General features: G+C 40.0%; 1 pseudogene; it reads right to left on the reverse strand.

Annotated features, from left to right (window-relative positions):
• Positions 1–340: 340 nt before the first annotated feature.
• Positions 341–4,949, reverse strand: LOC128367065 (uncharacterized; annotated as a pseudogene).
• Between the last annotated feature and the right edge of the window lie 6,586 nt (positions 4,950–11,535).

Consider the following 11,535-nt stretch of genomic DNA (forward strand, 5'->3'; position numbering starts at 1 on the left):
ATATAATAAATATAATATCTAAAATCTCCCCACAATAAATACACATGATTAACCACAAACTATAACTCACAATATCTACATTTTGGATTGGGACAGACTCCACACTAATGAACAACAATCATGTGGTAGCCAGCGTACACACCATGAAAACCACGACACACTACAAGTCAGTTTCCTCTTAAAACCCTACAGATAAACACAACTGCAACAATGACACAACGTGTAAAGACCAACACTTTCACCGGGACACTGCACTGTAGCTCTGTTTCACTCAGCTCCTTTGCTAAATAAACCAACCTAATCCTGATCTAAATCAAACTCCACATCTACCCCTACATCCTCAAACTACCTCTGTATCCTCTAACTGCCCCTGATCATCTTTCACACTAAAACTACACAGAATACCTTCATGATCACTGAAGTACGTGGGCATCACTGCACATTCATCATCATACTGTGTTGTTTTAACATAAACATGATCGATCAATGTCCCCTTCTCTGTAGTTGCTTGTGTTACATGCTGATTAAATCCTTTTTTACTCATGAATTTACAAATTGATGATCTGTTCAGAATGTTTTCATTAAAGTCTCCCATTACTACAATCATGTTACTGATTGGATTTAACCAATTGAGTAATTTCCCCAGATTCTGTTTAAATAAAGAATTTGGATTACATGGTGGATGATAGATTACTGCCATCAAGATGTTAAATATGGTACACAGGCACACCAAACACTCCAGATTCAAATCGGGTACCTGCAGAATGTCACAGTCCATATCCCCTAAACTGTACAAACCAACTCCACCATGTTCTAGGTCCTGTAGCTCTAACAATTTGGGGTTACTGCTGCTATAACACAAACCTGGAGGACAACTGTGGAAAGTGTACCCATCAATTTGGACACTGTCTGATAAGGATTGTGCAGTGAGCCATGTTTCTGTGACAGCAATACAGTTAGGCTGTAAATGCTGTGTGCAAGACACCAAATCTGAACTGTGGCGACTTAAATTTTGAACGTTCATTAAATACACAGAGAAACTGTGCATTTAATGAAGGCTGTGGCTGCTCAATTAAAAATGGAGACATGCTGTCCATAGCCTCCTTTATGGTGCCCTTGCAATAGATGGCCTTCTCTTTAAAATCCCTGATGATCAGTCCTGACAATCTATAAATTACTGTGCCACATGCGCCATTGACCAGAGCATCTTCTACATCTACATTCTTACATAACATGACACGCGCATTCCTAGCTAAACATGAACTCTCCTGTAAACATGTGTCCGACACATTACTGTGATGCCCTACCATCAATTCTAATTTCCCTGTTATTCCTAAAATCTTGTGCTTCTATCGTTACATAATCGGGACACATGTCAAACAGCTGGTCAGATTGTGCTCACTCACTTGTGCATTAGTTGGGAATATATGCAAAGCGGAGCTCTTTTCCCGTCTTACGTGCCTTCAACATCTTTACATCGCTCTCTAACAAGGGGGTGTCCTTGGAACGCACTCTTAACACACTGTCCTTCTGCCTAACTACAGTGTTCAGCTCCACTACACTAAAGTCGCACCACAGGTCCACACCAACCTGACTGCTATACAAAGGCTTCCCTTTAACAGGAGGCAATTGATAGAAGTCTCCAACAGCTATCACGCTGACATTACCACATGGGGAAAAGTCAGCTGTCTGCTTAATCTGCCTCAACCTACCATGAACATATGCTAACAGATTGTGATCAACCATACTTATTTCATCAATGACTAGAATTTGGAGGTGTCTGAATTTGGTTCTCAGAGAGTTTAGTTTATCTTCACCCAAAGGGATGTAAGGTAAACTAGCATGTGTGCCAATACTCAATGTGTGATGAATTGTTGCTGCATTTAAACAGAAATATCGTTTGGTTGATGACAGAGTTGACAACAGCCTCCCTGCCTCATACTGAATAGTTCTAATTAAATGACTTTTCCCCGTCCCTGCACCACCTGTCACAAACACATGCAGAGGCTCTGGGTTTTTACCCATCACCTTGTGCAAACACCACTCTCTCACCCTGTAAAAAATGGCCATGTGTGTCTCATTTAGAGACCTAACTAAAGCTAAACCCTCACTTCTAGACATGATGCTCCTGTCTCTCTCTAACTGCGCCACCTGTCTGCTACCAACATCCAAATCTGCAACACTCTCAAAAGATTCTACTAATTGCTCTTCTCCCTGTTGCTGCCTTCTTTCCTCTAAACATTCAAGGCGTTCCACTTCCTGTTCAGGACACAGCGCTCCCCAAGCGTCTTCATCTACATCGTGCTGCTGCTCAGCAATCTCCTGAGCTCGCTCCAAATCAGCACAATCTATCTCAAACTTTGCCCTATTCTCTTTTACCACGGTCTCAACTGAAGGCACGGAGCCATCACTAAATGTCACCTTACCATCCTTATAGAACTGTTCAAACAGCTCAAAGCCTTCAGGTTTGGGCAGGAGGTCTGAGTCAGTTCTATGAGGAAGGAACAACTGCAGCACACTCTGAAAATGATCTTCATTTTGTTTCTCTAAACTATAACGCATGTAACGAACAACCGCAAACTGACTGTTCTCTTCAAGATGAATCCCAAACCATTTCTCAATGTAATTCTGTTAGGAGACTTTTCATTTATGCTGAGAACACGATACTGACACAAACGTAGCCATGCACATCTTCTCAAATAAATCACCCTGAGGCCTGTTCCTATACCTGTTCATTATGCTTGTCATCCACATATCTTCTGGCCTAAGATCGTGGGAACACGCCCTCTGCTTCAAAACACTAAGGGGTAAACTCATCTTAACTATGTTGTTCCCTGTCGGCACAAAAACAACCTTTCTGGAACACTCCTTCAGATGCTTGTTCCTATACACTGCCTCCTGGGCACAAACGTCCCTGTCGTGTAAATATACACTGCCTAACTTCTTTAAAGCTTCTTTAGCAGAGAGATTTCCTTGTTTTGTTTCTTTTTGGGCATTATTCAATAGGCCAATTTCTCTCTCTCCTTTCGTAATGTACGATATGATATATACGACTACTGCATAGGGGTCAGTGACAAAGCTAATGTCCATGTTAGCGTTCCAGCACTTCAACAACTTCTTGCTATACTGGTTCACACAAGCCTCGTTCACCCCTCTTATAAACTACCGTAGTCTTCTTCTCCATTCTCCTATATGCCTCTTCAAATATTTCCTGACTGATGTGCAGACTCGCAAACAACTCCTGTACAGTAGCATACGGCACAACATCTTCCACAGCTTTCTTAACAGCTTTCAGAATGTCTTGTGCCGTCTCTTTTCGTATCCTATAGTCACCATCAAAACACTTACAGACTGGCTTGTTTCTTATCAATGGGGAGCGCCGTCAACCCAAAACAAACAGTGAACATGAGGAGAACCGCGCTGCTGAAACTCTACTCTATAAAAGTAATCGAGGATTTTGCCAATTGGTTGAGATGGAGACATGAGAACCTCTCTCAGAAAACAATGCCATCCGTAGTCAAACATCCTCGCAGCCGTGACCGGATTACGACGCAGCAACTCACACCTGTCTGCCCACTCCAAATCCTCTACGGTCTGCGTTCTGCCTTCCTGTTTCAGGATGCTGGTCAGGAGATTTTGCCAGCGCAGATCTGCAGACAAAAACAACAACAAAACCACGTTGGAATCCCTAACTGACGCACGCAAGCCATGACATCATTCTGAACCGACTGCCAAAAAGCTGGAGTTCCTCTAATTGGCCTAAGAAACCTATACCCATCATCAAACCCTAACAACTGCTTCAAAGCCACAGAAACACCCGACACCACTCGATCCATTTCAGCCATGTACTGCGTAAAAAATACGTACTCTACATTATAATAACGCGACAGTGTCACCCGAATTGACCGACTGTCGTGGAAGGTCTTACTACCCAGAGGAAACAACACGGGGAAACACTTTGCTTCATTTGACTGGTCAGAAAGCAACTTAACTGGACTATTCCCCTCTGCAGGCGCATTATTCATCAAAATACTGGTCTAATGCTTCCTGACCAATAACAACAGGCATAAGACAAGAGTCCTGAAACATGCAGTGCTGTTGCCTGTCATGTAACATTTCATCTTGTAATATGTCTGATGATTCTTCTACATCACAACTACCCTGACCAGTCACCTTGCTCTCTTTGCCAACCTGTTCATCCAGACATGCTTCAACCTTTTCTACCACTTTATCCTCACTACTTGATGTAGCCTCTTCCTGCCTACAAAATTCATTAACCCTCTCTTCATTATACTGTATATCGTTATAAAGAACACTGTTACTTTTTAGATACTCTAGTGCCAGTCTTACATGCAACACATCCACAAAGTGATACTCATAATACCCTTTATATGTCAACTTAGGCTTCAACTTGACCTTCAATAAAGACCCTTCCATACTTGAACGTGGCAACACATTACTAGTCTGTCTAATGTTGGCTGGAACACAGGGTCACTGGACCATGTACACCATTTTGCCCTCCTTTAGGGAATGCCAACATTTTCATAAATGGGATATGTAAAGTTATCAAATGCTGCTCTAGACTATTCAAACATCCCAGTTCAGGTGGAATGGGATCAAGGTCCAAGTTTTTATTTCAACATTCAGCTGGCATCTGACCTGTACTAATCTTACGATGACACGTATTACAAATCCAAAGCTGACCTCTAGACGACACCAACTGACAGGGCACAACACTCGTCGTTACATTTATGTAGATATTCCTCACTAATGCACCTGTCTGCAATACCAGCTGTTGCTGAACTTCTACTATAAACCTCCCTTTCACAACTTATAACCTGATATCTGAACAACAACCTATGGCAAACACAACACACAAAATCTGGTCCATCTCTAACCTTTTCCACAAACTGCTCCATAACAAAACCAGAGTCTTTTGACTTCTCCATTTTTTGCTTCCTACTCAACCTGACATTAGTAATAACACTCTGTCTGTATATGTATATATATATGTTCTAAAAAATAAATTCTTACAGTAATATAAGTATAAAGGTAATATAAATATAGGTATAAAGATTAAAAATAGTTTATATAAATGTAACCAAAAACCCTAATATATAATAAAGTCTTACAATATTCTGACTTTAAATATGCAATATTTTCACTTCAAGTACATCCTGCAGAAAAGTGGTAATAGTGTAGATAATGTGTGTGTGTGTGTGTATATATATATGTGTGTATATATATAGCAAACACAAGACCTCCAAAGGGTATATATAAAGCCATCTCCAAAGACCTTGGTATCTCTGTTTCAACAGTGTGTAATGTTATTAAGAAGTTTGCCAAGCATGGAACTGAAGAACCTCTCTGGACATGAGGGGAAGAGAAACATTGAGGGGGGAGGCTTCAAAGGTTGGTGTGAATGGTGTTTTTCAACCATTCGCACCAGGACTGTACATGCAGATTAGTGTCCATTGCGCTCTCTCTATATATATATATGTAAGTATGTATGTATGTATATGTGTATATATATGTTTGTGTGTGTATATATATGTGTGTGTGTGTGTGTATGTATATATATATATATATATATATATATATATACATATATATACATACATACATACATACATGTATATACATACATATATATATATATATAATTGCTTTGAACTCTGCTAAGTTTACTAAACCTGTACAGTCAATGACAGCAATACAATCATATTTTCACTCTCTTTAACTTTCAGATTTAAGTGAGGCAGATAACAGGTGACTAACAATAATTTGCCAATTAACTACACAATAAGCTTGGACTCACAAGAGCATAATGATAACTGTGTTCTAAAAGGAAATCCATGGCAATAAATGGATTTCTATCACTATTTGTTAACTATTCTTACTTATCCCAAACTTACTGTATTTATTGATGCATAATAAATCACACAGTCTTGTTTTTCCCGATGCACTTAATATCACAATCAATTCCTTTAAAAACACTATCTAAAGAAGTCAAACAGATCAGCAGGTCAAACTGTTTGTGTGCTTTCCGCTGTGTGTCCTTGAATCCAGTCTTCACCATGGTGTGCTGTGCTGCATGGAGATGCTCCAACTGTTCAGAGAAAGGTGTCTGTATGTATGGCTTCCCCAAAGACAGGGACAGAAGAAAAAAGTGGGTGGCTCAAGTCAAACGGAGCAATTTAACCAACCACAGAGATTGCAACACCAAAAAAATATGTGAGGTTATCATATTCAAACAATGCATTCGCACTTTTGCACACTTTGAAATACCACACCACTGGGAAGTTTAAGATGTTTTTTAAATCAAAAACAGAACACAGAACAAGAAAAACAATACAAAATTTGAAATTGCATTGAAAGTGTCTCACAGCATGCACTCAACTCTCTTCGGTTTTTAGCAGAAGCATGATAGAGGCTGTACAGTTTATCAAAGAAAGACCGAAATTGATTGAGACCTCCTGCAGCCTCCTCTACAGCATCCCCCACGCTCAACTCCAGTCGGTGGTTCATACAGTGCCAGATGAGAATGTCGGGAAACTGGTTGAGCACTCTGGTCTGACTTGCTTCCAAGCATGACTGAGGCACCATCACATGCGCAACAAACAAGCCGCTCCCTTAAAATGTCTTCTGTAAAGCCATAATGAAATAGGTTGTCGAGCAATGCTGTATGAATGACATCTGCAGTGGTGGCAGGGAGCTCTACAATATCCAAAAAGAATGTCAGTGGCTCTTCACTGTTGCCTACACATGCTCTGACATAGATTATCAGTACTGATTTTTTGCTGATTGTGGTTGACTCATCAACCAAAACGGAAACCTTTGTATTGCTTTCTAGAACACTTGCAATTACTTGCTTTCTCATTTCTTTTGCTATGTGCTGGCTAATACTTGCACAAGATTTTTCTGATTGTAAAGTCCTTCCCATGTCCAGTCCATTCATGACTTGGATGTCTATGTCTGTTTCTAGATCAGTGTATAGCCCAGAGGTGTCAAACTCATTTTCATTCAAGGGCCACATACAGCCCAATTTGATCTCATGTGGGCCGGACCATTAAAAAGATGGAAGGAGCGATGGAAGGAAAGAAGGAAAAAAGAAAGAAAGAAAGGAAGGAAGAAAGGGAGGAAGGAAAGAAAACAAGACAGGAAGGAAAGATGGAAGGAACGAAGGAAGGAAAAAAGAAAGAAAGAAAGGGAGGAAGGTCAGAAGGAAGGAAGAAAGGACAGATGGAAGGGAGGAAGGAAGGCAGGAAGGAAGGAAAACAAGACAGGAAAGAAAGATGGAAGGAAGGAAATAAGGAAAAAAGAAAGAAAGAAAGGGAAGAAGGACAGATCGGAGAAAGGGAGGGAGGAAGGAAGATAGGAAGGAAGGAAGGAAGGAAGGACAGATGGAAGGAAGGAAAACAGACAGGAAGGAAAGTGGGCCGGATTGGATACCTCAGCAGGCCGGTTCTGGCCCACGGGCCGCATGTTTGACACCCCTGGTATAGCCTGTTTTGCAATTTTATAAACAGTTCTAAACACCCTGTCAGTGGTCAGAAACTGATCCCTCATCATCTCAGTAGTCAAGGTTTCCATTGTTTTCTCTTTTGCCCTTTCCACTAGTTTCTCAGCAGCCTTGTGAAAGTCTGAGGTTGTGTGGTGATGTGTTTTCTTGCGGAGTGACTGTTGCTGTGCCTTTTTTGTGATTCCTGATGCAACAACCTTTACCTTTATCCATTCCTCTGCAACATGCTTGTGTTTTCCACCCATCTCTGGTCCACAAGCATTCACCTTGTTGCAGGTTGAACAACCAAGTGCTTTACCTTGACATATAAGCCATGGATATAGCTCCTTCTTCTCCTTTGCTTGCTTTTCTGTCCAGCAGTCTGGTATATCATTTGTTCTTTCTTCCTGATCATTTTCAGAATCTGAACTGCCTGACTTTCCTGATTCATCATCTCTTTCTGGCCATGCTGCTCCTCTCTCTCCTTCACCTTGTTGCCCCCCTGGTCCTCTCTCTTCTTCACCTTGTTGCCCCCCTGCTCCTCTCTCTCCTTCACCTTGTTGCCCCCCTGCTCCTCTCTCTTCTTCACCTTGTTGCCCCCCTGCTCCTCTCTCTCCTTCACCTTGTTGCCCCCCTGCTCCTCTCACTCACAGACGGTTAGGTTCACCAAAAAAAAACAACAACCTAGAAATCAATCTTGTTACTCATCAATGACATATCCAAGACTGTTATAATCCCTCCAAACCAAATTCAATTTGCATTAATTAAATCAATGGTTTGGATCAATAGAGGAGAAGTGGATCAGAATTTACATTGATCAGCCTGTTGCATGTGTTGCTATCGTTATCCCGAGTGCTAGCCTAAACATTTATCTCTTAATATTCTCTAAATCTTTTAATCTAGACGGGGACAATCCACCAACATACTTAAGTACCCATGTCAATTTGATTCCAATGCACTACTGATATAAAAATGTCATTATTTAAACATTTTACCTTGAACAAGTGTTGCTCCGACCATTTGCTCCATTGGAATACATTGAGCGGCAGTTAGCTTGTGCTAACTTCCGGGAACCTTTGAGGGGCTCCATGCTGTAGAAAAGAAAAAAAAACTGTTCCATTGCAGTGAACGGAGGTGGCGCCACTCTCTCTCCAAAGGCACTAGTCTCTACCTGCAACCTGCGTGAGGGTAAATTCTGCCTTGGGTCATGTCAGCAAGACGGATTTTAATATCAGTGATGTCATTTGCAGTAACATTTATATTTGTGTCTGTTTACGTGTGTGTGTGTGTGTGTGTGCACTTGTGCTCGGTGATTAGGATGTCAAGGATGTATTTCACTCTCTAGAGTGCTCTCTAGTTCTCTAGGGCACTCTAGTTCACGGGAAACCGCCAGAGCCAATCGGAGAGCGATATTTAGGTTAGAGGCGGGACTTCTAGCAGGGACCGACTGTTAACCCTTTGTGTACCATAATCATTGCCTAAACACTACGGACAGCGGGTGTATCGGTATGGATTACACAGTAGTGGCTGGATACACATTTCTACTTTTCTTTTGCCATACAAAACAATAAAGCACAAACTTTGTGTCACTTTCAGCCTCCATCTTTTTTTTTAAATTAGAGAACAGACTTACACATAGAATATATTTTATATGAGTCCTCAAGATTCCAGAAATCTTTGTGCAGGTTACACAAAAGTAACTAAAATCATAGATATTTTTTCACCAGCAGCAACATAAGCATCTGCATATAATAGCAGAAGTATCATGTTGTAATTTCAATGCACTGAAAAAAGTCCAGTGACAGAGAGGCAACTCCTGTGCATCTTTAATCTGAAGACTAAATATTCAAATCTAACCATTACCACACAAAGAAATATAGAAATAAAAACTAAGAAAAAAGGTTATGTTGTGTAAATAATATATAATACGGTATTTCTTTCTAAATATTAGTCACTGTTCAGTTGGGTCTCACTATACAGGAAGAGTATTCTGTTTGTGTTTAGATAGATAGATAGATAGATAGATAGATAGATAGATACTTTATTGTCATTGTACATAAGATACAACAAAGCTTAGTTTAGCATTCCCATCCCAGCAGCGTGTTGAAGCATGAGAACAACTAAACAAACTAATTTCTGCTTCCACTCATATACAGGATGAGAAAGGTTAAATGGTTAATGACAGCTTTCCGCCCACGCTGTTCTGATTTTTTTATAAAACTTCATTCTGCACTTTGCTGTTCTGTTGTTGTATTATACACGAGGCACAGCTGAGGCTGATGGGCGTACCACTATTTGTGCAGGTTTAGCAGGTGTGGCTAATTCACATGTTTGCACAATAATGGAGCTGTACAGACTTGCATACCTGTATGAGGCTGCATATATACAAAGGGAGAATATGATCATGTCCTTGGCTAACCTGTTTGAGGTGTATAGTGCAGCAAGCTGATCCAGCTGATTTTCCTCATGTTTTATTCTTTATGTTACTGCTGGGGTCCATGTGAAAGTCTTCTCTTCCACTGACCTGTATGGAGTTACCAGACACCTTGATTTTTCTCTCAGACATGAAGTAATGATTTAGGAATGGTAGCAGTATGGCAGGCATACTGTAGCCCTGGTATTATTTATTTTGGTTTGTCCTTAAATTCATTATGAAGTATTACAATGGTTTTAAATCTTTTTTTTTTTTTTTTTGATCCAGCACTTTGAAAGGATGCACTGATGGCACTTTACCTTTTTACTGTTATTATGTTGTGTGTGACCTGTTTGTTTTGTGTGGTCACTTAAACTGTGAACCAAATCTACCTTTGGGTACAAATAAAGTTACCTTACCTTACCTTACCTTTATCAGCAGGATCAAACTAAATACTTGCTGCAGATGTGCTGCAACTACATATTAATGCTCAAAATATAAATAATAATAATTCATTAAATATCCTTCAACCAAAATCAGCACAGTTGTTTATTGTCTGAAAAGCTTCTCTTTCAGTTAATTAAATTCCTACAGGACCTGAAGGTAGCAGGACCGAAATATTGATCTATCTGCAGCCTCTGAAGTTCAGTGCTGTTCCACATGGCCGTTGAGTGTTTTTATCTTCATTCAGTCTCCTGAAGACAACACTAGGCTGCTACAGTATAACCACACACACTCCTATATGCATCAGACTGCTCAGTTATAACACAATCATCTGCTGTTTTATGGAGTTGTGGGTTAGCAGCTCATCAGCCTCTTTTCCAACTTTCCAATTTTTCTTTTGTGTAAATTTGATGTTGTGATGCAGACACTGTTGTGTAAGATGAATCACTAAACTATGTGACCATGTGTACATTAGAAGTGTTGCTGAAATAGTGTCGTTCTAGTAGTAGTAGTAGTAGTGGCTTTACCAAATTATTATTATTATTATTATTATTTTCAGACTGTTTCAGAGCTATAAGAGCAGTGATATGACTGGCTGAGAGAGTATTTAATAATCACCACATCCACCTTCACCCAACCCATTTACACACCAGTAGCAGCAGGTGTTATAAGCTTATGTTGTGGTAGTTCTTTTGTTCAAACCTCAACTAAATGGCAGCTTTTGTTTGATCATGTATGAGGAAATGACAGAGAAACACAGCTCTATGGTGCTTATTTTTCAGCTTTTAACTTACTTGCCTGAAAAGATTTGAGTGTAACATTATTTAATGTTAAATATGATATAAAATGACACCATATGATATAGGCTATTCCAAGCTGTTTTCTGTCTGTGGAATGTGGCTTTGGGCCGAACATACAGAATTAAAGATGCTTTTGTCTGAAAATGATTTTGTGTGGGATGTACCCCAACTCAACTCAACCAAGCACCACAGTACAAACCCCAGCTACAGCTACAAGCACAATAATATAAATGGTATACCTCCTACAACCTACAGTATTTGACTTGAAAAGGATACAAGATTTACATACAGAGAGAACATGTATTTCAGGTTTATTAATAATACAAGCACAAATTCAAGACACTCAATAATTTTGTTTTAGCACCCATAAATCCCCA

Source organism: Scomber japonicus, chromosome 2 (assembly GCF_027409825.1).
Source record: "Scomber japonicus isolate fScoJap1 chromosome 2, fScoJap1.pri, whole genome shotgun sequence".
NCBI classification, from domain to species: Eukaryota; Metazoa; Chordata; class Actinopteri; order Scombriformes; family Scombridae; genus Scomber; species Scomber japonicus.